This window comes from Sarcophilus harrisii, chromosome X, assembly GCF_902635505.1.
Source record: "Sarcophilus harrisii chromosome X, mSarHar1.11, whole genome shotgun sequence".
Lineage (NCBI taxonomy): Eukaryota > Metazoa > Chordata > Mammalia > Dasyuromorphia > Dasyuridae > Sarcophilus > Sarcophilus harrisii.
The window spans coordinates 71,329,681-71,356,582 of record NC_045432.1 but is presented as its reverse complement, the minus strand read 5'-3'; the positions used below and the strand labels follow the sequence as shown (position 1 = coordinate 71,356,582).

The 26,902-nt window shown below is 38.1% G+C and overlaps 1 pseudogene; it reads left to right on the top strand.

The window, feature by feature from the left end:
* The window catches only part of LOC100921119, a 99,677-nt pseudogene that overhangs the window by 37,968 nt on the left and 34,807 nt on the right, over nt 1–26,902 (top strand).

Sequence of the window (26,902 nt, the reverse complement as noted above, 5' to 3'; positions counted from 1 at the left end):
GTGTATTAACTGTCTTCAAGTTTTCTTTGCATATTTGTTATACCCACTGACTTTTCACCAACCCCCCCTTGTAAGAGAGAAGTCTAGTTATGCAAAAAAATTCGTACTTTGGCTATCTGAAACAGTTATGTTTCAATCTCTGCCTGTACTCTGTCACTTCTGTTCAAGAGATGGGAAACATCTTTAATTTTCAAGCTTTTGAAGTCAGGATTGATTATTTCATTGATCAGAGTTCTTAAGTCTTTCTAAATTATTTTCCTTTACATTATTGTAGTTTTTATTCTGCATCAATTGACATCAGCTTTCTACAGTTTCTTTGAATCCATCCCGCTTGCCATGTCTTATAAAACAGTAATATTCCTTTACATTTCTGTACTTTGATTTGTTTGACTATTGCCCATTTGAAGACCTGCTTTATTTTTTGTTCTTTCCTACAGCACTTTTTGTCATTTTAATTTTTATAACAGAAAGATCCTTCCCCTCTGTTTTTGACATCTTTGGGGGTATATTATAGAATAAAAAGGTATGTGTAGTTTAGTGATTTAGGATTTATTTTCAAATAGCTTTACCGAATGACTGGATCAATTCAAAGCTCCATCAACCACATATCAGTGGCCTCTCAACAGTTGCCATTTTCCTTTTTTGTCACCTTTGCCAGTCTGATGTTTTCAGGTAGAACTTGGGAGTAAATTTGTATTTCTCTTAATATTGATTTGGAATATTTTTCATGTGGTTCCTGGTAGCCTGGATTTATTTGAAAACTGCCTGTTTATATTCTTTGACTATTAACATATGACAAAATGGCCGTTAGCCCTTTTTATTTTTATCAGTTCTCTGTGTCTTGGGCATTAGGTCTTTATCAACAAAATTTGGTGCAAATATTTTTTTTTTCAAGTAAATGCTTTCTTTCTCATTTCCATTGCAATGACTTTGTCTCTGAAAAAAACTTCTCATTTTTTTGGCAGTGAAAATTGTTCATTTAATTTTCTTTGAACCACCTCTCTCTTTACTTTGGGCAAGAACTTCACCCCCTCCCCCATTCATAATTAGGAAAAGTCTCTCTTTCTCTTCTTTGATTTGTTTATTATATGATCGAGCGAGAGGATGGAGACCTAAAAGGTACGAGAGGGAAGAAAGGAGGGAACAGTATAAGAGTTAATGTAGCAGTTGAAGTATTTCCAACTTGATATGTGGCATTAAAAGAGCAATATTGGGGAAAGGAAAGAACCGAAGATTATATGGTTTCATAGGAGAAGGGTAATCAGGAGAGTGGTGGTACCCTCAATAGAAATTGAGAAGTTCAGCAGAAGGGAAAGAGCTTGGGAGGAATATATGTGTTTAGTTTTGGACTGATTTTAGGGTGCTGGCCAGACACAGAAATGAAAATATCCACTAGCAACTAAAAATGCAGGACTAGATCCTTGGGAAGAAAAAAGGAGTACAGATTAAAATGTGTAAGTAATTTGTTTATAGGTGGTGATTGTAGGTGTGATTTCAAAGAAATGAAAAGAATATCAAGGACAGAGCCTTAGATGAATCTCCATTTCAAGAGTGAAGTGTTAGTGAAGGGTACTAGAAAGGAGGTGAGAGGACCCTGAGATCAGTTTAGTCTTGTGGAAGCTGTGGTGAAGTGAATATAGAGAAGAAGGTGGAGGTTACTTTAGTTCATCAAATGAAAAAATTTAAAATCCCTATTGTGTGTAGAGCACCACAGGAGGCATGGGGAAGAGACATTTCTTTAAGGTTCCATCCAGACCCTAATGGAGCTTATAGACTAGTGGGGGGATAAAGCACAAACTGAAATAACTATAATACAAAATAATCCATGGTAAATTCATTAGAGAAGTGAAACATATAGTATTATGGGATGATCTAGGTAGAAAGGTTGTTGCTGATGGAAGTTCTAAGGGATTGCTTCATGGAGGAAGTGGCATTTGAGCCTAGCTTTACAGTACAATCAAATATCTGAAGTGTATGGATAGTATTCAGTAGGAAAAGAAAGCTTCTTAGGTGGGCTTAAGAAATGAAGATGAGACCAAAGAAGGATGAGGTGGATTTGAGAAAAAAAAACAGTAGTTCAATTTGACTGGAGCATAATGTGGAGGTAAGTAATAAGGCTAGAAATGGAGGGAGGTGACAGTACTTTTGAGGGTCTTCAATTCCAGACAGTTGCATTTGTATTTGACTTAGTGGGCACTAGGGAGTGGTTCAGGTCTTTTGATTCGAGGAGAGACCTCACAGATAAACACTGAAGGAAGGTTCTTCTGTACATTATTTAATTAGACTGAGATGGTCAGAGAGGCCGAGGGACCTAATCTGAGGCGATCGATTGAAGGGGTCCAGGCAGGTGAGAATTTTCCATTGGTGATGAGAAAGGAACGGATTGAGCAAATATATAAAATTGACAGGACTTTCATATCTATGAAGAGTCATGAAGAAAGAAGAGTAAGAACTGTATGGTATAGTAGAAAGAACATTTTCTGTTATAACCTGTGTGACACTAGGTAAGCCATTTAGTCCCTTTGGACTAAAATAGGATGGACAAGATGACTTCTTGAATCTCTTGTGGTTCTTGATCCTGTAACACTAAAGTTGTGAACAGGAAATGTTGGAAGAAAGGATGGATACATGTTGGGGAAGCCAGAAGGATATTGTTGGGAAATTAAGGTGAAAAGAGAAGGCTCCTGTGGGGAATGGTGAGAAGTTAAGAGGGAATGAGCACAGATTGCCATGCAATCCTAAGGGTTCTGATGGCAGTAGGTGGGGAATACCTTTCTTAAGTGAAGACTGTAAACCTTGTCCCAAAGTTAAAGAAATCACATTGTATGTTTTGTCTAGATTGTTGCTTCCTTTTTTTTTTTTTTTTTTTTTTGGTTGTTGTGACTGGTCTTAGTTCCAGGTTTGGCTGAAATGTTAAGCCTCATTCACACCACAATTACTTGAGCCAAAAAAAAAATTAAAAAGGAAAGAATCTTACCACCAGTCATGAAATTACCTCAACATTCTGACAAATAGACTTTTCTCCAGATCATGCCCAATGTTACAGTATCTCTCTATTTTTCAGTAACTGTTTCTTGGCGCATCTCTCTCTGTACACTTGGCCCATGCCAGATGGGATCACGGTCACAGATGCAAGTCCTAGCTAAGTTTTCGAGGCTTTCATCGCCACTTTTTGATTTAGCATTGAAGTCTTGCAGTATGAATTTGGATGTCTTTCCTGAACTGTTCCCTTTTCATGTTGTCAAAATAGCTCTATATGAGATACCTTATTATCTGTATCTGGACCTATTTTGGAACCTGTTTCAAGTGTCACTGTTTTTGAGAACTGACTTCCATTTTTCCATTAGATTACTTACAACATTTTATATGCCAGAAAGAGGAAATTATAACGAGGCCAGGAAATTATTATTGAACAAGTTCTAGATTCAGAGCCAGCATCTATTGCCATGTTGTGGTACTAATTTGACCGGCAACTACACTGGTCTCAAATGACTCATCCTGACATATAGATAAAAACTTGAGATCACCTCATCTTTTCCACAAATCAAAATGTATTGAAAACTTGATAGTCAGAAGACGTGTCTTTCAAATAGTGAAATGGATCTGTCATCTCATTCATACAGACCTTCTCTTCAATTATGTGGATCAAAACCTATCTGTGTTTGTCCCTCCTGCTTGACATTGATCTAGAGAACCCCATAAGTCCATCATCATTCCAGTCAATGTGCTGAGGACCTCCTTCACTCTATATTGATATTATGAGACTGACTTTAGAACACATAGATTAGAGAGGCATCTAGGTGGCACAGTAGTCAGAATGCTGGGCCTGGAATCAGGGAGACCTGAGTTTAAATATAGCTTCAGACATTGATTAGCTGTAAAGTAAAATAACTTGTGTTTGCCTCAATTTCCTCAACTGTGAAATGGGGATAATAAAACGCCTAACTTTCTGCGTGTTGTGAGGATTAAATGAGATAATATTTATAAAGTGCTCAGAGCAGTGCCTGGCACAGAAGAAATGTTTATTTCCTTCTTTCACAAATTATCCCTTCCTCTCAACACATGTCTACGCTGATATATTTATTTGTTGATACCTTTTATACCAGGCCTCCATTGTAATTCTTTGTAATGTGTATCACTCTATGATTATAGATCATTATCTACCAGGTTCCCTCCTGCTTTTCCCTTCCTACTCACACATGATTTAGGCCAGATTTTCCCTAATTGTGCCTCCTTTGACACAGCTTAGGGTCTGGTGGCCCATGTTGACATTGCTTCTCCATCACAAGGAGGCAGCAAAGTTCTTGCCCACATAGGGTAGATGTCAGAAGATCATGAGACTGACCATGCCCTGTCCTGCTGATGAGATACGGTTCCATTTGCACATGAGGAAGGCTGAGTCGGGACCACCTAAGTGCTATATAGTACATCCTTGCTATGTTAGGAACAAGTAAACCTTTTATTGGCTCTTCAGTGAACTATGAGCATCTCATTTGAACCCAATATTGAATATGACATAAGTTGGTATAATGTAACTGGGCTTAGATAGTTTCAGTTCTCACATCATGATTGAGTTGGGGGAAGAGTGCTGCAGATAAGGAGAACGGAGGCACCTTGGCACCCTGTGGCACAATAAGGCGGACATATGAAATGCCCAGTGCATTCCACAGTTAGAAGCAGAGCTCTTGGCTTTTAAACAGTGCAGTGAAAGTGAAAGGCAGCTTGATGAAGCTTGATCTTCTCTTTAGAAGATCTCTTCTGTAGAGCTGGGGACCAGTAAGCCACAGCTATAAATCCATGGGACTGGAAATAGAAATATGGCCTCTGCCCTAGAGGTCTGGCTTCATCTTTCCAAGATCAGACCTAAAGTAGCCTCTAAAATAATGCCGTGAAAAGAATCCCCGTGGGCACATATTGATTTTGAAAATTATATATTAACATTATTTGTTCTCTTATGTTTTTATTTATTTTGTTAAATATCTCCTGATTCTGTTTTAATCTGGTTGACATCTCTGTCCTAAACCACCTGCTCCATTTGGATCATTCAGGGAAAGTTCCAGAGAGCCAGACCATCAAGGGAAGTATCATGGGATCTTGGGAGTTAGTATCTGTGTTGGCCTTTTTGTCAATCTTATGTAGGTTTCCATGGGTAAAGGCCAAAGGGAAATCCTTGCACTTGTCTGAGTCATACCATGTAGTCAACATCAAACATTTTCTGGTCCCTAGAGGGGTGAAGGATATTTCTTTAGTGCTATAAATGAAGGAAGATGGAGTACTACGTTACATCATATTCTATGTTGCTTGTAAGGAAACCTGCTGGCACCGGCAGCACCTGGTACCTTTTTTTGAGTTGAATGAAGGCAATGTGTTCACCACTCCATTTGTTTCTGATCTTGTCAGTGTTTTAGACCAGGTAGTCCTGCCCGGGGCTTTGACATGGGCTTCTTGTTCTCACTGCTGCTTTGTTCTATTTCTGGGGCCGAGATTGCTCTCCAGCAGCTTGTTTTCATAGTCCTTCTCTAGGATTATCTGAACCATCTCTCATACTTTTCCATTATGGTGACCAGAGTCCTGAAACAAGTGTACACTGTGTCTTCATTGAAGATGGCATGGTGACTGCACCAAAGAAGGCCATGGAGACAGAGCTTCTGCATCAGATGGTGGCTCACCTGAAGGTCATGGGATGCAAAATAAAACCAAAGATACTTGCAGATCTTTTCTTCTTCTGAGTGGTCCAAAGCCCTCCTTGGAAGATAATGCTTTGCCTCCGATCTTTCCTCCCGTCTGATGTGCCTGATACCTTGGCTCCAGGCACGCCCCCCCTCTACCCCCAGGCCTCATCCCACTTCTCACTGGTGCACAGCAGACTCCTAATTGCTCACTGGTGTACTATATATATATATATATATATATATATATATATTATATTATATATATTCTGTTGTACTAGAAGTTATGATTTGTTGCTTTCAAGGCTGTTCCACGTGGTTTCTGCAGTGCTTTCGTGTCCACGCTGTTTTTGAGAGGCAGTACAGTAGAGTAGATAAGAGTCTTGGACATGGCATCCAGAAGGCTTTCATTCCCATTCTCCCTGCTGCTTTCCAGCTGTCTGACCACAAGTAACTTCTGGGGGTCTCAGTTTCTTCATCTGAAAAACAAGGCTAATGCTTATAGGACTTGCCATGTAGGATGGCTGGGAAATTCAAATGAGATAACTTGTAGAGTATTCACCAAGCTTAAAGGGCCATGGAAATATCAATTTTTCTAAGTGTGGTGCAGTTGAAAAAGGATTAGATTTGGGGAGATTCGGTTTCAAATCTTGTCTCCTCTGTGACCTTGAACAAATCTTCACTCTCTGGGCCTCAGTATCCTCATCTGTCAGATGAAGTAGATGCTTGGATTCAGTTCCCTTGAAGATTCCTTCTGGCTCCAGATCCATGGTTTCATGAGTCTCTTCCAGGCTCTACTTTAGCTTGTGGCTCCAACTGCCTGTCACGTTCCAAATAGTCAATCCAGTAGAGTTAGGTAAAAGCAGTCTTCCCTTTGGTCCTGGAGAAGGGGCTGATACCATCTTGACTGTCCTGAAATTGGTGTCATTCCTTCCTGTCTTTCCCCCACCCCTATAAAGCCAGCACGCAGGATTATTTTCCATTGGTTTAGCTGGAAAGTTTGTGTTGACCTAGCACATATCCTGCTTAATGCCTTTCACCTGATGTCACCCAATTATTGCTTTTACAATTTATTATTTATTATTATTACTGCTTGTTATTGCTATTAATTCTTTCTCCTATGTACTACTCAGTAAACCACCAATGCCTTTGCCACTTATCTGCATACACGAGTTCTGGACATTGACTAGGTTTTTCAGGTGACACTAATACTCGCTTCCTCAGGGAGGAAGATAAAGGGGAACATTCCAAGGATCCCAGGTCCCATCTCCATTCTTATTGTCATTTTTGTGCAAAGTACCACAGCCAGCATCTGGAACCCAACCTCTCTGCCTGCTAGGAGTGTGGTCTTTGGAAAAAGCTGGATTTGAATCCTGGCTTTGCCAGTGACTTCTGGGTAACAGGTGTTGTGGGAAGGGCTGCGGACCATGCAGTCTTTGCAGATAGACAAACACGCACACACATTCACACATGTCTGACTACTTCTATTATAAGCATCAAATATATGCCTGTGGAGGACAGCAGTTCCCCCCGACCCAATCACATCCTGGATGCCAGTATGGAATGTTCCATGGTGAGCATGAGATAAATAGCCTGTATGTTGGGAATTCCTGAGGGTCTGCACCTGTTGAGGGCCAGCCCTTGCAACTCCAGATGGGGCCTAGTCTGTTGTGAACTCTAAAGATCATCTACCATCAACCACAGGGTTGAATGAAACTTTTCTGAGACTGTCTTCAGTGAGAATATCCTGAACCAAGGAGGCTGTAGTGTGAGATAATTGAGGGGAGGACTCAGTGAGCCCTGTCCCTTACCCACTGTGATGTCAGCTTATAGCACCCAAATAGAATTTTGAAGTGGGTGGGCATGCGTGTGTGCCCTCCAGTTAGCCAATGAGAATTCTCAAATCCTTCCAAATTGACTTTGCAGGCCATGGAGTGAGGGTTGGTCACTTGAATGACTTTTCATCAGATCCTTCAGATCTTAGCAGTAGCTAACCTGGCAAGGTGGTACACTGTGCCTACCTTCTACAGTACATACTGGCCTTCATGATTCACTACTCATCACAAAGTGTTCAGCTGAATTATTTGACAACTTTCAGATCTGAAAAATTAATCTTGTCATCTCATAGCTATCAAATCTAACCTGCACCTTCACAAGAGTCCCCACAAGTAGTCACAGTCTTTGCTTGAAATGCTCAAGGGAGGGGGGAGTCCACCAATTCTTGAAGCTGCCCATTCCATTCGCAGCTGTGGTCCGAGTTAGTTAGTATGTTTTTATATAACCAGGCTAAAACTGCCTTTCCAATTCTATCGGTTACTCTCGGTTTGCCCCCAAATAAATTTGTCCCTAAATTTTGCCTTCTTTGAGCTGGCTATAACTTCAGCCTTCTTCAGCCCTGTCAATGCACCAGCCAGGGAGATAAGGGAAAGGGGGAGAGACATTATGCTATTGGTCAGAGAAAAAAAATGGAGGAATTATCAAGGTTCTGGAGAGGGAGGGATACTTGCTGTCATAGGATGACATGCAGAGTTTCTGTAACTAAATATCACTTTCTGATACAGGAAATAGATGTAGTTGTTGAAGTGCTAATGCTACACTGAGTTTGAAAAGCAAGAAGATCAAAAAATTATGCTCATATAAATAATGACCAATTGAAAATTTCATTTCTTGAGTCTTGTTTTTTTCCCCCATCCCAATCTGAATACATCATCATGCAGCATGGAAATTCAATAACCATCTACAGAAGTCTCCCGGGAGAAATTGGTATAGCATATTTCTGAAAGAGTTGTATTTTGTTGTAAATGTTGGTTCTTTATACATGGCCCACCATATGTTGCCAAAATGTGTTAGCTCCCAAGATACTTGTTTGTACCTCTAGGGTAGGAGCTGCCATATTTTGAAGGTAGTTCTGCCTATTTTTAGTGTTCATTTCTTTTTAGATTCAGTTTTGGGGGGATTTTATATGCACATGTGTGATCCCAGGTAATAGTTATGTAGCACCTATATTTTTCAGAAGAATATCCACAGGACTGAAATCTGTGTTCATTTTCTGTTTTTTACCTACTGGTATAATAGTTTATATGGAGTGTAAGTCTTTACAGACTTTGGGAATGTGAATCTTTCTCCATTTGGACCCATCATCATGTTCTCATACACATTCTCCTCTCCTTTTCTGGCGGGCTGTCAGATAAGCTTTTAGTATGCCCTGAATAATATTAACTTCAATACTAATAAACTGAAATAATTTGAGGTTTATTAACTTCATACAGAGTCTTCTTGCCATGGAGTTAGGCTTAAGTCCCCAAATCTCAGCTAGAGGAATTTTGAAATCTTAAGTGGCCCCCCCCAAAGCATTCTCAGAGAGGTTCAGTTGGCAAAAAAGGACTGGCTTTGGAAACTGCAGATCTGACTGTGACTCCTGGCTCTGGCTGCTTCTACAATGCAGAACTAGGCATTTCATCTCTATGGGCCTCGGTTTCCTTATTTGTTGAATTCAGAGTGTTAAAGTAGATTGGATGAGCTCTTAGGTCCCTTCTAACTCAAAATTTGTGAACCCCTCATTAAAATATTTTTAAAGCAAACTGGATGGTTAGAGCCTGATCCACTAGCTGATGGTTTCTGTCCCTCATCTCTCACCATAATTTTTTTCTTCCAATTCCTCCTTTGTGTCCACTAGGTGCCGAGAACCCGCTTTCATCTTGACTTCTCTGTAGCCCTTGACACTGTCCGTCACTCTCTTTTTGTTAATACCGTTTTCTCTCTAAATTTTCATGACACTGCTTTCTTGTTGGACATCTCTCTTTCAGTCTTTTTTATGGGATTGTTAGCCAGCTCATGCCTGCCAATTGTGAGTATCTCTCAAAGCTTTGTCCTGGGCCCTCTATTTCACTTGATTATCTTCTCAGCTGCTATGAATTCAATTAATATCACTATATAGATGATTCTCAAATCTTTTTATCCATCTCTGACTTCTTTTTTGACCTCCTGTCTCATATCTCCAATTGCCTATTAGAAATCTCAAACTGGATGTCCCATAGCCACCTTAAAGTTAATATGTCTAAAACTGAACTCATTATCTTTCCACCCAAACCTTCTCTTTCCCCCTAATTTCCCTGTTACTGTCAAGAGTACCACCATCCTCCCAGTCAACCATCTTCACAACCCATTTGTCTTCAGCTTCTCACTCTCTCTCTCTCCCCATATACAATCTGTTGTCAAATCTTGTCTTTTTTCCTTCACGACATCTCTCATATATACCCCTTTCTCTCCTCTGACACTGCTGCTATTCTGCTGTCTCTCATCACTTCATTTCTGGACAATGCGATAGCTTTCTCATTGGCTTCTCTATCTGAAGTCTTTCCCCAGCTCAGTCCAACTTCAACTCAGCTATTAAATTGTTCTTCCTTAAGCTCAGGTGCGATCGCGCCAACCCTGCCCATTATCTCCATGATGAAAGATAAAATCCTCTAGCTTTCGAAGCCTTTCATAATCTGGCCCCTTTCTACTTGTCAAATCTTCTTGTACCTTACTCCTCTCCCGGTACTCTGTGATCCAGTACAAAATACTTTGTGGGATTGACTCATTCATTTTCTTTCTCTCTCTCTCTCTCTCTCTCTCTCTCTCTCTCTCTCTCTCTCTCTCTCTTTTTCTTTCTCTCTCTTTCTCCCACACACACATTCCCCCCTCATCTCCATCTTCTCCTTCCCTGGTTTCCTTCAAGTCTCAAAGTCCAGTATAATTCCAAAAGGTTTTCCCACTGCTTCTTCCTCTTCTTTCCTTCCCTCTGTGTGTAGCCTGTTTGAACATAAGTGTTTGCATTTGGTTCTCCCCATCAGATTGTGAGTTCCTTGAGAGGCCTGTTTTTTTGCCTTTCTTTGTGTCCTCCCTGCTTAGAACAGTAGCTGAAAAGTAGTAGGTGCTTAATCAATGCTTATTTATTGACTAAGGATACAAAGACCAGAAAGGTCCTTCTCTCAAGGAACTTGTGTTCTCTGAAGACTGTATGTATAGATGAATAGTGTCTAAAACTCCTGTAGCCCCACGTTCTCCATGTTACCAACAAAAAACCCACAGCCCAGGGTTGTGTGTCACTGAGCCAGTGGCACACCAGATGGAGAGCCAGGGCCAGGGGTCAAACCCAGACCTTTTCCAATTCCAATTCCAATTTCCAAATTACTTGCCTAAAAGTTTCAGTTCCCAAATGCTTTTTCAGTTATGCCCCTCAGAGTGTTTTGGGGGTAGAAGTAAGTTTCAGTTAGTGAAGACTTTAGGACCTTATCTTAACTTCATGGAAGGAGTACTGTGTATGATGTTAATAGACATCTATATTATTCTGAATATACTGTCCTGAAAGCTTAACTGAGTGCCTTTTAAGGAGAGGAGAATGGCAATGAGAGAATGAGAGTGGGGCAGATAGCAGCAGCAGACCAGATGGTTGACAGAAGGATATACTAACAACTGCAGGAATCAGAAAAAGAAAAAAAAAATGTTTGGGAGATAACAGCTGAACTGAGCCTTGAATGGAGTTAGTGATTCCAATAGGCAGAGGGAGGAAGGGGACTGTTCCACACTTAGAGGACCGAGACAAGATGGCGTCTTGTAGATGCCACCCAGCAAGAAGTCTGTTTGGCTGGAACCGAGTGCCTAAGGCGATAGGCCGAGGGCCTCCATCTGTCATTGCTTTATTGTGAAGGGCTTCTTGTTGAGTAAGTTCCGTCACTGCTCAGCTTTTTCTCTGATACTCTTAGCTGCCTGAAGCAGCATCACCCAGCCAGGATGCATCAGGGCATCTCTGCCCACTAGTGTATGGCGCCTCTGTATGGCTACTACTGGTAGGTGTCGTTATTGTTCTCATCATCCCACAGTACCAGTCCTGTACTGGTGGCTCCCCTCCCACCTCCTTAAGTGAGCTCCATCCTTTCTGGACTCCTGTCTCCATCTCCCTGAAAGCCCAAGCTCACGTCCTCCATGCGAGCACAGAGTGCGCCGTCACATCTTGTCTCGCTGTTTAAAATGGCAGTCTTTTTTATTTGCCACATAGCATTTGCCCGGCTCTTGATTTCTACGAGGTAAGTGGGAGTAGCGATGATAAAGAATAAGTTTCCTTGTCAGGGTGAAGCAACTTAGCAAGACTGAGTCCAGTGGCCAGTTTATAAAACTGGTTTTTTTAAAAAAGGACCATATGTTCAAAAGCAACTTTAGAAGAAAAGCCAAGTGCTTGTAAAAGGTAAGGACACTGTGGCTTTTGTTCCATCTCTGCTATCGGTGCTGTCCCTTTAGGATTCATCCCTCTCCACTAACAATGCTGCTTATACCTTTGGCATAGGGGCAGAGTCATTTCCTTGGGGAGCTGCAGTTCTGTCCTGACTATATGTGGCTCCCTAGGAAAAGGGTTGTGCGGGAAGAGTCTCCCATCTCTCCCTTGCATCTCTTCCTGCTCCTTACTCCCTTGGACACAGTACAGAACCATTGGGGTTATTTAGTTCAGTTCCTTCATTTTCTAGGTCAGGAAACCAACCCAGGAGGGGGGAAGTGAACATCTGAGTAGGAAGTACCAGAGCTGGGGCTTGGAGCCAGGTCTTGTGACTCCACATACAGAGAGTATTCTTCCACCCCTCCCACCAAGCTGCTGTCTCGAGGTCTGACTTCTTTACTGTTCCTCACTTTGGAGATACTCTGATTGCAGGTTCGAATTGTAGGCCTCTGAGGCCACCTGCTCTACTTCATCTTACAGCAAGAATCTTCTCTATACCACCCCTCCGCCCAAGCCACTCAGGCTCTTCTTGACAACCTCCATTGATGGGGAAATGCATGACCTACTCTGAAGTCTATCCTTTCCATGTTGGGGCAGCTCTCATCATTAAGAAGACTTTCCTTTATATCAATCTCAAATTTGGTTCTTAGCAGCAATTGGTTCTAGTTCTGGCACCAAGCAAGATGAATCCACATGTGAGCTCTGCAAAAGTCTGTTGACAGATACCCCCCCAAGCTTCTCTTCCTTTGTTTTTCCTGGGTTTTCACCCAGTCCTGGAGAGTGCGTGGATTCTTTAAGCTGGTGGTCCCTGAACCTTCATCTCTAACTCCAGTCACTCTCCCAAACTCCAGTTCTGATGGCCTGCTGGGTACCTTTGCCTGGATGGACCACTGATCCCTCCAACTCATCATGTCTAGATCCACATTCATCCACTTTCAGCCCAAACCAGCTCTGAAGAATCAGCCCTTTTTTCATAATGTTTCTTCCAGTCATCCAAATGTGAAAGCTCAGGCATCTTTAAGCCCTTCCCCTCCTTCAGCTGTCACATCCACACAGTCACAAGGCCCGGATCTTTCTTTATGCTTAATACCACTTGCATCCACCTTTCCCACTCAGACTTAATTACTTCAAGTCACTGTCAATAGCTCTCCAAGTGGCAGGCCTTCTTAATACAGCAGAGCCATTTGGAGAGTGCATTATGGTTGGCTGAGCACATTCTATGTATTGTCTCACTTGAGCTTCCCTATAGCAATTCTGGGAAGCAGATGCCATTATTATCTGAGGGAACTGAACCTCAGTTTCCCTTTAGAGAGAGGTAATCTGATTTGTCCAGGTTCATCCAGGGAATACATTTTCAGGCAGGAAATATATTTTCCAGCCTTCTTCATTTCCAGTTGAATATTCTTTCCATTCTTCCCACTTCCAGTCCTACCCTGTGCATGGAGACCAGGTTGATCTTGCTTTAGAACTACTAGAATACCTCATTGTTTAAAAATCTCTACTGGCTATTCTTTGTATCCAGGAGCAAGCCCAAATCCCTTAGCTTGTCATTCAAGGCCTCTAGTCCAGCCCGAGACTCATTTTCCAATCTTTGCTTCCATAGGAAAAGCATTGTAGGGGCAGCTATATGGCACAGTGGATAAAGCACTGGCCCTGGAGTCAGGAGGACCTGATTTCAAATCCTAATTCAGATACTTAATATTTACTAGCTGTGAAACCCTAAACTAGTCACTTGATCCCAGCTGCCTCACCAGGAAAAAAAGGCACTGAAATGATTGATAGAAAATGAATTCCCAAACTAGGAAGACCTGAGTTTAAGTCCTACCTCTTTTATAAACTAACACAGTCCCTGGATATTTCACTTAACCTTGCCGTATTCCAAGCAATTCTTTGCAGCCTTAAGTTTCTGAGAAGCTATTGGTAAGAGGAGTTTCCTCACTTGGAAGTTATCTCTGACAATGAAATCACATGCCCCAGTTCCTATTCCCTTATCCATAACTCCTCTCTACAAACCCTCCTTCCTATCCAAAACCACCATTTACCATTCCTGGAATATATATTGTGTTTCTCTTCCTCTATATTTATTCAAGCTCTTCCTTCCACCCAGAATTCTTAGCATTTGTATAATGTTTCAACAGGTGTCAAGTGGATCACAAATACCTTATTTGAGCCTTCCAACAACCCTGAAGTAAATAATGTTATCCCCATTTTGCAGGTGATGAAACTGAGACTGAGTGATATTAATTGCTTTTCCCAGAATCACATTGCTAGTATATATTGAAGACAAGATTTGAATTAAAGTCTTCTTGATTTTAAGTCTAGTGGACTTAGCTGCCTACAGTACCCTTCTCCACATGCCAATTTGAAATATGAAAGCAAGCTCATCAACTTTGCATATTATATGAAAATGTTAATATTCAAAATCTCTCTATAAGTTTGGAATCAGTGAGGTGAAAATGAGCACAATATAGTAGAAAGGACACTGGTTCTTGAGTTAGAGGACCTGATTTCAAATCCCAGCTTTTACTTATTACTTGAGTGACCTAGGTTAAGTAATTTCATTTTACAGGACTTCATTTTTTTGGAAAATTTTTTGTATTTTATTTTTTCTAATTACATGTAATAATACTTTATTTTTCCAATTACATACAAAACCATTTTTACATTTTTTTTAAATTTTGAATTCTAATTCTTTTCTTTTTCTACTCTGTCCCCTACTTGAAAAGGCACACAGTTTGACATAGATTATACACATACAGTCATGTGAAACATATTTCCATATTATTCTTGTAAAGGAATACACAGACAAAAAAACCACATGAAAAAATGTAGTACAAGCAAACTATACTTCAATCTGCATTCAGACTCCAGAAATTCTTTCTCTGGATATGAATAGCATTTTTCATTATAAGTCCTTTGAAAGTGTCTTAGATCGTTATATTGCTGAGAATATCTAAGTCATTCATAGTTGATCGTCAAAAAATATTGCTATTATTGTGTACACTGTTCTCCTGGCTTTGCTTATTTCATTTTGCATCATTTCATAAAAGACTTTCCAGGTTTTTATGAAAGCATCCTTTTTGTCATTTCTTATAGCACAATAGCATTTCATCACAATCATATACTATACCTTGTTTAGCCATTCCCCGATTCATGGATGTCTCCTCAGTTTACAATTATTTTCCATAACAGAAAATGATGCTATAAATATATATTTTTTTAAATATAGGTCATTTTTCTTTTTTTGATCCCTTTGGGGTACAGACCTATTAGTGGTATTATCGTTTTTCTTTTGTCATATTAGCCAATTTTTTAAGTGCGGAGTAGTACCTCAGAGTTGTTTTAATTTGCATTTCTCTAATCAGTAATGATTTAGAGCATTTTTCACATGAGTAGATAGCTTTGATTTCTTCTAAAAACTGTCTTTTTATATCTCTTCATCATTGTTATTTTAAATGGAATTGTTCTTTCTATCTCCTACTAGACTTTATTGGTAATGTAATGAAATGATGATGATTTATATGGGCTTATTTTATACCCTGCAACTTTGCTAAAGTTGTTAAGTTATTTTAATTCACTTTTTAGTTTATTACTTTGGATTCTCTAAGTATATCATCGTATCAATCTGTTAAGAGTGATGGCTTTGTTTCTTTCTTGCCTTTCCTATTCCTTCAGTGTTTTTTCTTCTGTTATTGCCATAGCTAGCATTTCTAGTACAATGGTGAATAATCGTGGTAACAATGGGCATCCTTGCTTCATCCCTGATCCTATCGGAAAGGCTCCTTGCTTATCCAAGCCATTACAGATATTGCTTGCTGATGGTTTTAGCTACAATTTAAAATTTTTAGAAAAGATCCATTTATTCCTGTACTCTCTTGTGTTTGTAAAGAAATGAATGTTAATTTTCTCAAAAGCTTTTTTTGCATCTATTGAAATAATCATATAATTTTTGTTGTTTTTGTTATTGATATGGTTAATTATGCTAATACTTTTCCTAATATTAAAACAGCCTTGTATTCCTGTTAGAAATTCTATTTAATCATAGTATATGATCTTTGTGATATATTGTTGTAATCTCCTTGCTTGTATTTTATCTAAATTTTTTGCATTAATATTCATTAGGAAAATTGGGCTATAGTTTTTTTTAATCTATATTTCCATGGCTCTTTATTGAATATAATTTTATTGCATTATAATTTGAAAAGTTAACATTTAATATTTCTGATTTTTTGCATTTATTTATGAGATTTTTGTGCACTAATACATAGTTAGGTATCTAATTTTTCTAAAATTTCATTCATCTCTTTTCTTGTGGTTAGATTTATCAGTTTCTGAGAGGGAAAAGTTAAGATTCCCCCATTAGTATGGTTTTACTCTATTTTCTCTCGCAGCTCATTTAAGTTTTCCTTAAGAATTTGGATGCTTTACCATTTGGTTCATTTGTGATTGGTATTGCTATTGCTTCATTGTCTACGGTACCTTTTAGCAAAATGTAGTTTTCCTGTTTATCTCTTTTAATTAGACCTATTTTTGCTTTTGATTTATCCAAGATCATGATTGCTTTTCCTGCTTGTTTTTATTCAGCTGAAGCATAATAGATTCTTCTCTAGCCCATTATTTTTACTCTGTGTGTGTTTCTCTATTTCAAGTGTGTTGTACACAACATATTGTTGTATTCTTTTTTTAATCCACTTTTCTATTCACTTCTGTTATGTGGATGGGTTCATCCATTAATATTCCCAGTTATGATTACTATTTCCTTCCTTCTTGTCCCCTATTTATCTATCTTTTTCTCTCCTTTTATCCTATACTTCCTCAAAAGTCTGTTTTGCTTCTGACTACTACCTTCCCCAATCTTCCCTCCCTTCTACTAGCCCTCTCTTGCCTTATCCTCCTTTTCTCTTACTTCTCTATAGATTAAGATAGATTTTTATGTTCAACTGTGTGATTTTTCCCCTCTTTGACTCAATTCCAATAAGAATTAAATTCAAATATTGCCTGTCATCCCCTCCATTTTCCTCTCCATTATAAAAGCTCTTCTTTTTGTGCCTCATTTGTGTGAGGTAATTTATCCCATTCTCCCTTTCCCTTCTCCCTTCTCCTGGTTCATCACTCTTTTTCACCCCTTCATTTTATTTTTTAAATCATACCATTATTGTCAACTATCACCCATGTACTCTGTCTATGCATACTCCTCCTAACCACTCTAGTAATGATAAAGTTTTTAGTAGTTACAAGTATCATCTTCCCACATAGGAATGTAAACATTTTACTCATTGAATCCCTTATGATTACTTTTCCCTGTTTACCTTTTTATGCCTATTTTGAATATTGTATTTGAAAGTCAAAATTTCTTTTCAGCTCTGATTTTTTCATCAGGATTGATTGAAAGTCCTTTTTACTATTAAATAACTTTCAACCTCTGACCCCCCCCCCAAAGGATTATATTCAGTTTTTCTGGCTAAATGAATTCTTGATTGTAATCCTAGTTTCTTTGCCCTCCTAAATATCATATCCCAAGCCATCTGATCCTTTAATGTAGAAGCTGTTAAAACTTTTGTTATCCTGACTGTGGCTTCACAATATTTAAAATATTTCTTTATGGCTGCTTATAATATTTTCTCTTTGACTAAAGAGCTCTGTAATTTGGCTCTAATATTCCTGGGACTTTTCATTTTAGGATCTCTTTTTGGAGGTGATTGGTAGATTCTTTTGATTTTCATTTTACTCTCTGATGACAGAATATCAGAGCAGTTTTCCTTAATAATTTCTTGAAATATATCTAGGCTCTTTTTTTGATCATGGTTTTGAGGTAGACCAAAAATTCTTAAATGGTCTCTTCTGGATCTGTTTTCCAGGCTAGTTATTTTCCAATGGGATATTTCACATTTTCTTTTTTTTCAGTCTTTGACTTCATTTTGTTGTTTCTCAATGTCTCATAGAAACATTAGCTTTCACTTGTCCAATTTTAATTTTTCAGGAACTTATTTTCTTCAGCGAGTTTTTGTGCTTCCTTTTCCATTTGGCCAACTCTACTTATGAAGAAGTTTTTCTCTTCAGTGGATTTTTGTGCCTCTTTTACATTTGGCAAGTTTTGTTTAAGTTTTTATTTTCTTCAATGTTTTCCCATGACGTTGACTCTCATTTCGTAATTTTCCTGTATCACTCTCATTTCTTTTTCCAGTTTTATCCTCTAGCACCAGGCCTGACCATCACCAGTGAGACAGATCTTTCCTGATGACCTCCTAAGTTGTCTTGGGCTGAAAAAGTTTCCTACCCTGACCTTTTGTTGGCTCTGCTGCTCTGGAATTCATTTTGTTTTGTTATTTTAAAGTTGTTGGGGAATTGGAGAGAGCTCAGGCGAGTTACTGCTTTTTCTCTTCCATCTTGACGGTGCCTTCCTAATTGTCTTCCTTTTAAAAACAAGGAGATTGGACTAGATGATCTTTAAGGTCCCTTCTAGCTCTAAATCCTACCATCACAGCACTGAAAGAATCTTAGATGTAGTTTAGTCCAACTCCCTTATTTCATTCTAGCATTAACAAATATATATATATATATATATATATATATATATATATATATATATATATATATGTGGATATCGTAATCCAGAATCCCACTTTCACAGATTAGTCGGTTTCCTGAGCAAGGAAGGTCCAGGTTGCTGGAAGTCTTTTCCTCCCATTAATGGAATGCTCAAGAAATTCTGTTCAGATATGATATTACTTCTTTGTTAAAGTCCTTATAGAACTACTATGAATCTGCATCTAGACTGTCTTTTACTTTCAATACATTAACTGCCACCTGTTAATCCTAATTTGTTCCTCGGACATTGATAAAAAATCCATCAGGCCCTCAAGCCTTTGAAGTTCAAAATGACTTTCTCTGTCCAAAGCAGAATAGGGGGAAGAAGACTGAGTCTGGACTGGATTCCTCCTCAAGAGATTTATCACGCTTGCTCCAAATTCTAGAATAACTCCATTCTCAGTTTGTTTGAGAATTTATAGATGACCCTAGAGCTTGACCGAGCTTCTACCTGAACCTTTTCCCTATGCAACTTCACTTTAGTTCTAAGTATTTTTTGTTTTTAGTCTCAAGCATATGATCAAGATTGGTTGCTTCTTTTTACCTGATTAATGTAGCAAAATATCTTATAACACTTTACTTTAGATGAGATAGGATCATTTGTTTGAATAAATCAATGGAGACTCATCTTTGTATTCTCCTCCCCATTTTTGATTTTACTGTCCTCAGAACGTTTAGCTGAGTCTGTATAGCCCAAATCTTGGCCTTCAGGCTTAGATAAGTTTTTTTTTGTTTTATGAATATGTCTTATAAATAATAGCTTTTTATTTTCAAAATATCTGCAAAGATAAATTTTCAGCATTCATCTTTGCAAAGCCTTGTGTTTCAAATTTTTCTCCTTCTATAATATATGTAAAATATATACAATTCTTCTATCCATATTTCCACATTTAATATGCTGAACAAGAAAAATCAGATCAAAAAGGAAAAAAATAAGAAAGGGGAAAAAAGCAAGCAAAGAACTACAAAAAAGATGAAAATACTATGTTGTGATCCACATTCAGTCTCCACAGTACTTTTTCTAGATGCAGATGGCTCTCTCCATCACTGCTTTATTGGAATTGGCCTGAATTACCTCATTTTTGAAAAGAGCCAAGTCTATCAGAATTGATCATCACATAATCTTGTTACTGTGTACAATGTTCTCCTGGTTCTACTCACTTCAGTCAGAATCAGTTCTTGTAAGTCTCTCCAGGCCTCTCTGAAATCATCCTGCGAATCTTTTCTTATAGAAATTCCTCAACAGATGGGCATCCACTCAGTTTCCAGTTCCTTGCCACTACAAAAAGGGCTACTATAAACTTTTTTGCACACATAAATCCTTTTCCCTCTTTTATGATTTCTTTGGAATATGGATCTAGTAGAGACAGATCTAGTAGCTGGATCAAAGGGTATGCACATTTTGATAGCTCTTTGGTCATGGTTCCAATTTGGTCTCCAGAATGGTTGGATTAGTTTACAACTCCACCAGCAATGTATTGGTGTCCCAGTTTTCCCACGTCCCCTCCAACATTTATCGTTATCTTTTCCTATCATCTTAACCAATCTGAGAGGTGTGTAGTGGTAACTCAGAGTTGGTTTAAACAAGTTTTGATGTGCATCAGTGGCAGAATGTCTCCACATTGATTAGATCATAGCTATATAGCTGTACAGGAATATTTACTAGGTACTGGACATTGGTAATAATAACTCATATTTATAAGACCCTCTAAAGTTTTTCATAGTTCAGAGAAAGCAATTAATAGGTTGATTTCAGAATGATGAAATTTCTTACTACAGTAGCCCCAAGGATCATTACATTTCCCAGGGAAGTGTGGTTATATGTATCTATGAAGCAAGTCTTGTTGATGATGAAATTTTAGGTCTTTAAAGTATTGTAAAAAAAGATTTATAGAATTTTTTTTCACAAGAATAACCTGTAACATCTTTTTTTTTTTTTTTTTTTTTTTTTTTTTTTTTTTTTTTTTACAGTTTGCAGAAGAGAAGACTGAGGCTCAATAAGACAGTGATTCACCTGTGTTGAAACACTTGGTAAGTATCAGGTATTGCGTCTCCAAAAACAATTCCCCCTAGTTGCATTTCTGTTGTTCCTATGGTCCACTGGGCTTCTGATGGGTTGATGGAAAGAATACCCACTTTCTTCTGAAATCAGGGATCTTTGGAGAACCTGAGTCCAAATAGGCAGTAAATTAATACATTAATAGGAAATGGCAGAGCAGATAATTGTTTTTAACTTTTCTAAACTTGACTTAACATTTGAATATCTAAGTAATAAAATTCCAGAGTTTGAAATAGACTAATAAAGAGGAGGAACCTCCTAAAATGACCCCTCCTTAAAATTCAATTGTAGCTTGAATGAGAAGGCAAAAAAAAAAAAACAAAAAAAACAAAAACTCTTGAGGAGGGAAAGAAAAGGGTGAAAGAAGAAAAAAGGTGTGATTAAAACTTTGCCCTCTCTTTGTAAAACTTAACTTCTAGAAGCAGTACCCAGATAGGGACAATTTGTCCTTTGTTATCTTACAGACGTCACTCTTCCCATGAAGTTATTGGACATGGGGGGGAAATTATTATTCATCTTGAAAGAGCCTTTCAAAATTGAAACTGGGACTTTCATCCTATAGATATGCTTATCTTTAAGGGTGGTTCATAATTGGGGGTGCGCTTATAAAACTCAACCATGGCCTGTGCGTTCATGACTGCAAAAAAGAAAAGATGTGGTTTAAGTTGGAGACTCAAGGTGGTCCAGTCAAAGCCACCTGGCAAAACCATAAAAAGCTATAACAATGATTAATCAAATATGCCATTAGCATAAAAACCTGACACGCAGTTAACGGAATGAGAAAATGTGCCAAAGACAGTAGAAACAATCAGAAATATGGGTCTTTTGAAAGTCAATATTCATCTAAGTGCTGCAGTTGCCCCGGAGGCCTCTAGTACACTCATTGACAAGAATGGTTTCTCCATGAGAGTATTTTAAAAGTTTGCCCATTTTACCACAGGTCCAAGCTCAAAAGACTCTTTCTGTATACATATATGTATGCATACACATCTAAATGTGTATTATGCATCACATACATACCTCTTTGCATATATATTTATATGTATCATCATATATATGCCTATATAGAATAATATATATATATCATATATATGCATATATAGACATAAATACCACACAAATTATCTGTATGCAATATATATGTATATGTGTATAAGCACACATTACATGTATTTATAGGCAGGGGTTATATATCTCACTCTTGTGCATGGATATATAGGCGCATACATAATTATATATTCATACATGCATGTAATGCATGTGCACATGTGCACATTTTGATACATGTACACACATATACACATTTACTCATACTTTTGTGTGTATATGCATTTGTATATATAAGTACCCATACATACGTATGTATACACATACATACATTTTTATATGTATTTGTATGTAAGATTCATGAGGACTTTGTGTCCCTAGGCCTTTGTCTCTAAAGGAATTACTCCTGATGAGCCAGAAAAAGGTTCAGAGTTTCAAAGTTATTCTAAAGTTCTGCTTAGCTAAGTGGCTGGAATTCTAGAGGTGAATATTTTTCTAGATTATGAGCTCTGAATGTTTTTTGCATTCTGTATAGACTCTTTTTGCCATCATTTGGTGACGCCTCTTCATAAAAATGTTGTTAAAATATCAAATAAAATATATTGGATTATAAAAAGAAACCACATGGATACAGCTTTCAATGTGTTTTTAAGTTCAGGGACCACAGGTTTAGAAAGAAAAGTGCTCCAACTAAGGACTAATAGATTCCTTTTATTATATCCTGCTGCTTTTTACTGGTGAATATCAGAGTATGTGAGTGCCTGCCTTTTTCATTGAGATAGTTGAAGCTTAAACCTCTTGTTTCTAAGCTGAGAGAGACATGGTAGAAACCACCCTTCTTCTTATGGGGTTAGGGGAGACTTGAAGCATAAGGTGGAGATTCCAGCTGCAATCCAGATGCTGACAGTGAAGAGAAGTTCTGCAGTCACACACCTAGCAGAGCAGTGGCTAACAGAATCCACAAGCTTAGTAAAGAAATGCAGAGCAAGATCTGAATGCCTGTTGGAGCCACACTTAGCGACCAGGTGATGCTTGTAAAACCAATTCTTGGCAAGCACAAGACAAGCAGAGGACTATTTGTCATGTGAGACCAGTGGGGACGGGCTCAACAGCACAGTATGTTCAGAACCTAGGGTCCACCAAACCCAAGTTACTCACTGATTTGAGTGCACCAGTCATAATAGGCGTCCCCTTGGCACGCACCCATCAAAATGTATGGCCTGGTCATATATGTGAAGAGGGAAGGAAAATATGTTCCACATGTTCTACATGTGCTGAGCACTTTATTAATATTATTTCATTTAATCCTTATAGCAGGATATAGGGTAGGTGCTATTGTTATTCACATTTTCCAATTGAGGCAACTGAGGCAGACAGAGACTAAATAATTTAGGGAGTGGGATTACATAGGTGCTAAGTGTCTAAGACAGAATATGAACTGAGATCTTCTAACTCCAGGCTCAGTGCTTTTGTTTGGTCATGATTTTTAGGAAATCTAATGATTTTTAAAAAATATATATATATATATATATATATTTATTATTAACTTGAACAAATCAACACACTTTAACATTTCTGTATACAAAAACAGAAAAAAGAGGGATGTATATAAAATTGTCAGATCTGTATTGGGTACAGAATTGAGTATTTTGATGAAAGTAGCTATTTGACTAGATGGTCCTGAAAATAATACATTATGATTGGATCCAGAGCTGGAAAGACTCTTAGAGGTTACCTAGTGCAATCCCTTGAATTTATTTTAGTGACTTAAATTTCAGTATCTTTTAAATCTAAATTCTGTGTGTGTGGGTATGTGCTTGCAAGTGTGCTGTATTTAATGTTCCTTTATCTGATTCAGATAAGAGTGAGATTCAGATAAGCCTGTAACTCCCATACTCACCTTTATGTTTGTATACTCTCTCTCTCTCTCTCTCTCTCTTTTTTTTTTTTTTTTTGGTGCAGCCCATTTTTGATAAACAGTAAATTTTTCCCTCTTCTTCCTCATTCTTACCATTGTATATTTCTTTTCTCCACCATTTTCCTTATTTACTTAAAACAAAATAGCCCCAAACTGCATCTAGGTTGTCAGTTAGCCTTTGACCCTTGAAAAGTTTGAATGGTCTTTTCTCCCCCTATTAGACTGTAAGCATTTGATAATTTAAAAAATTATTTAGTTTTTAAAAATCTTTCTCATATCTTGGATTTACATTTCAAAAATTCTACTTATCTGGGTTTTTTTTTTCCAACAGAAGGCTTTGGTTAAAAGTTTCTGCTTTCTCAATAGTATTAGTACTAAGTTTTGCAGCATATTATCCTTAGTTATAAACTTTTTTTTTTCTTTTGGGTATTTTGTATTTCAAGATTTCTTATCTGCTATAGTAACTGATACAAAATCTTCTGTGATCTTGACTTCGGTGCTTTGTTACTTACCTCTTTCTTCTTGGTTGCTTTCAGTACTTTTTATTTGATGTAGAAGTTTTGGATCCTTTCTGGTTATGTTTCATTTAGATTTTTTTTTAAAGAAGCTATCACTGGATGTTTTTACTAGTTTTACTTTATACTGGAGATCTAATAGTTCTGCACAAATTTATTTTGATGATTTCTTGAAATATTATATCCAGTGCTTTTGTTTGGTTATAGGTTTCAGGAAATCCAATGATTTTTTAAAAATATTTTTATCATGAACTTGAAAATCATCAGTATTGTTTGTGTTCCTTTATGAACCTCCTGAAAAAAATTTCTGCATTAGCCATGTTCCCCCCAAAAGCAAAAAAAAGATAAAAATTGTTTCAGTCTGCATTCTTAGTCCATCAGTTCCCTCTCTGGATGTGAACAGTACTTTTCATTGTGAGTTCTTGGTGGGTAATTGTATTGATCTGAGTTTACTAAATAGTTCGCAGTTGTTTACCTTTGCAGGGTTGATATTATTGTGCAATTGTATCCCTTGTTCTGTCACTTTTGCTGATGATTTAGTTTAGTGCAAAGGCACCACTTGCCATACATGTGTATCACTCATAGATATTGTGTCCGTTCCATTGGGACAGAAAGCCATATCTCTCAAAATTTCAGATAGGAAATCTTTCTTTGGTGGATGCCATTCAGAGGGAGTACAAATCCTTACCAGGGGAGGCTTGGGCCTCTGTATCTTACTTGACTCAACCACAGGATAAATCTATATGCCTGAAGAGCTGATTTTTTTCGGCAATAAAATATATACATTTCTGAAAAGGTAGTTCAATTAATGTCCTTTATTGTATACTTATTGCCCCATTTAGATAGCTAGATATCTTGTCTATCTAAAGTATTGGCTCTGCCACAAGAGAAAAGCTTTGTGAGCTCAGCTGGACTGCTGAGGAAGATCAAAGACTTGGAACTAGAAGGGATGGAGAGAATCCATGGCTTTTTTATTGCTTCCTCAAATGTCTTTTCAGCATATGTGGACTTATTGCTATTGTGAAGTGGTTTGATTGACAATTGATTGACAGCTCGTGTGCAAGGCAAGCTTACTGTTCAGAAAGATCCTGAGGAAGGTAGCACCATATGAGCTCACCTTCTTGCCGGGTTGCTCTGTGTTCATGATTCATTCAACTTTTGGCTTTTCCATTGAGCCTAGTATAGAGGAGACCAATTCAGTGATTACCTCTTCTTCAGGAACATAAGTGAGAAAAGGAAATATCCAACCCTCTTTCCTTTGTGCATAACCGAAGAGTTCTCTGAGAATTTTTAGTCTGGTGCACCACCAAGCTTCTCCATGGCATTTCAAGGACTCTTTAGACGTATGTGTCATTTATTTTATCTTTCTGCTTTCTTGCGTACAGAAAAAGACAGGCCTTTAGAGACGAATCCTATTGTTTTAGAATTGTAGGAATTACTTTTATTTGAATAAGAAGTTAAAAAAATTGGGCATATGCCTCCACGATGGAGCATGCTTATCATGGCCTCTCATGCTTTGGGGCACAGCTTTTTAATTTCTGATGTTCAAACTTTACGGTCACTATATAAAAATAACTTGGAAGGCCATTCAGAAATGCTTTGAGCAGGAGTTCTAACATTCTCAGTGATCCTCCAAATCCCATTCTTGTATGCTTTTTCAGTTGTTTAGTTCAGAATCAGCACTCTAAAAGGGTGTTTAAACACTGCAGGTAACCATTTCCCATGGAACAAATAGGAAGGAAATCAGGTTACGGTGAGGGCACCCAGCAGGACTTCTCTACTGTCTACTCAGTGTCAGTGTAAACTGATTTCTTTAAGAAAGACACTCTGGGAAAAGTGAACAGATTGTAGGAAACATGTTCTGCATGCAAGAAAGAGCAAAGAGCTAGAATACACATTTGAGATAATTATACAAAGACAGAAAAAAACTTGAGAAAGAGGATAGCAGCAGAACTATATTCCAGCAGGTGGGACTTGACCAACTAGGTTTGCTTGCAGCAGCACAAAACAGATAACACGTGAATATTCTGGCTTACTTTTTTTCATGCAAAATAATTGCTGGCTCATAAGTTCTTGATGGTTTCTTTAACATTGTTCATGTTACTCAAATTGCTATTTGCTAAGCACTGGGTTTAAGCTAAATAAAAATGCAGCATATACCAACTCTTGAGCAATATACGCATTGAGAACCAGCCTAACAAAACATAAAATTCAATGCATGTGGCTGGGAGAAATGAAAAAAGCTCAGGAAACTGAGATATATTTGTGGTTATACCCTTAATTAGCTACATGCTAATTAAACATAGCACTATACAGGAAGGAACAATATCTCATAAGGTAAAAATTTCATAGTATGGTGGAAAGCAGTGAATGGCAACTAGCTGCTTTATTGAATAGATACGGTACCTTCTTAGTATGGTACAATTATATCTGTTGGGGGACACTTTTACATTTGAAATACAATAAATGACAGTGATCTGGCACTGACAAAGGTGACAGCTCTAGAAGTTTGTTTTGCATGGTCAACACTAAATAAATACTTTTTGTACAATTTCATGCAACCCAGTTTATTGAGCAGATTCCTATGGGCATTTTCCTTGGGAGGAGACAAGAAAGAGAGTGGATGTCAGCAACACCACAGACATAGTGGAGGATGCTGATCATGCCGAGGGAAAGCCCCTTTCCCTTTATACCCCCAACAAGACAGCAACTAGATTCTTCCCCCCGCCCCAAGTTCCAGTTGCTCCTTATGGCTCCCAAGGCTTCCTTTATTTGCTCTCCTCTTCTGTTTTACATCCTTTACAATTCCAACAGCCATGTGACATACAGAGAGAGATGAGTGGCGCATACTTA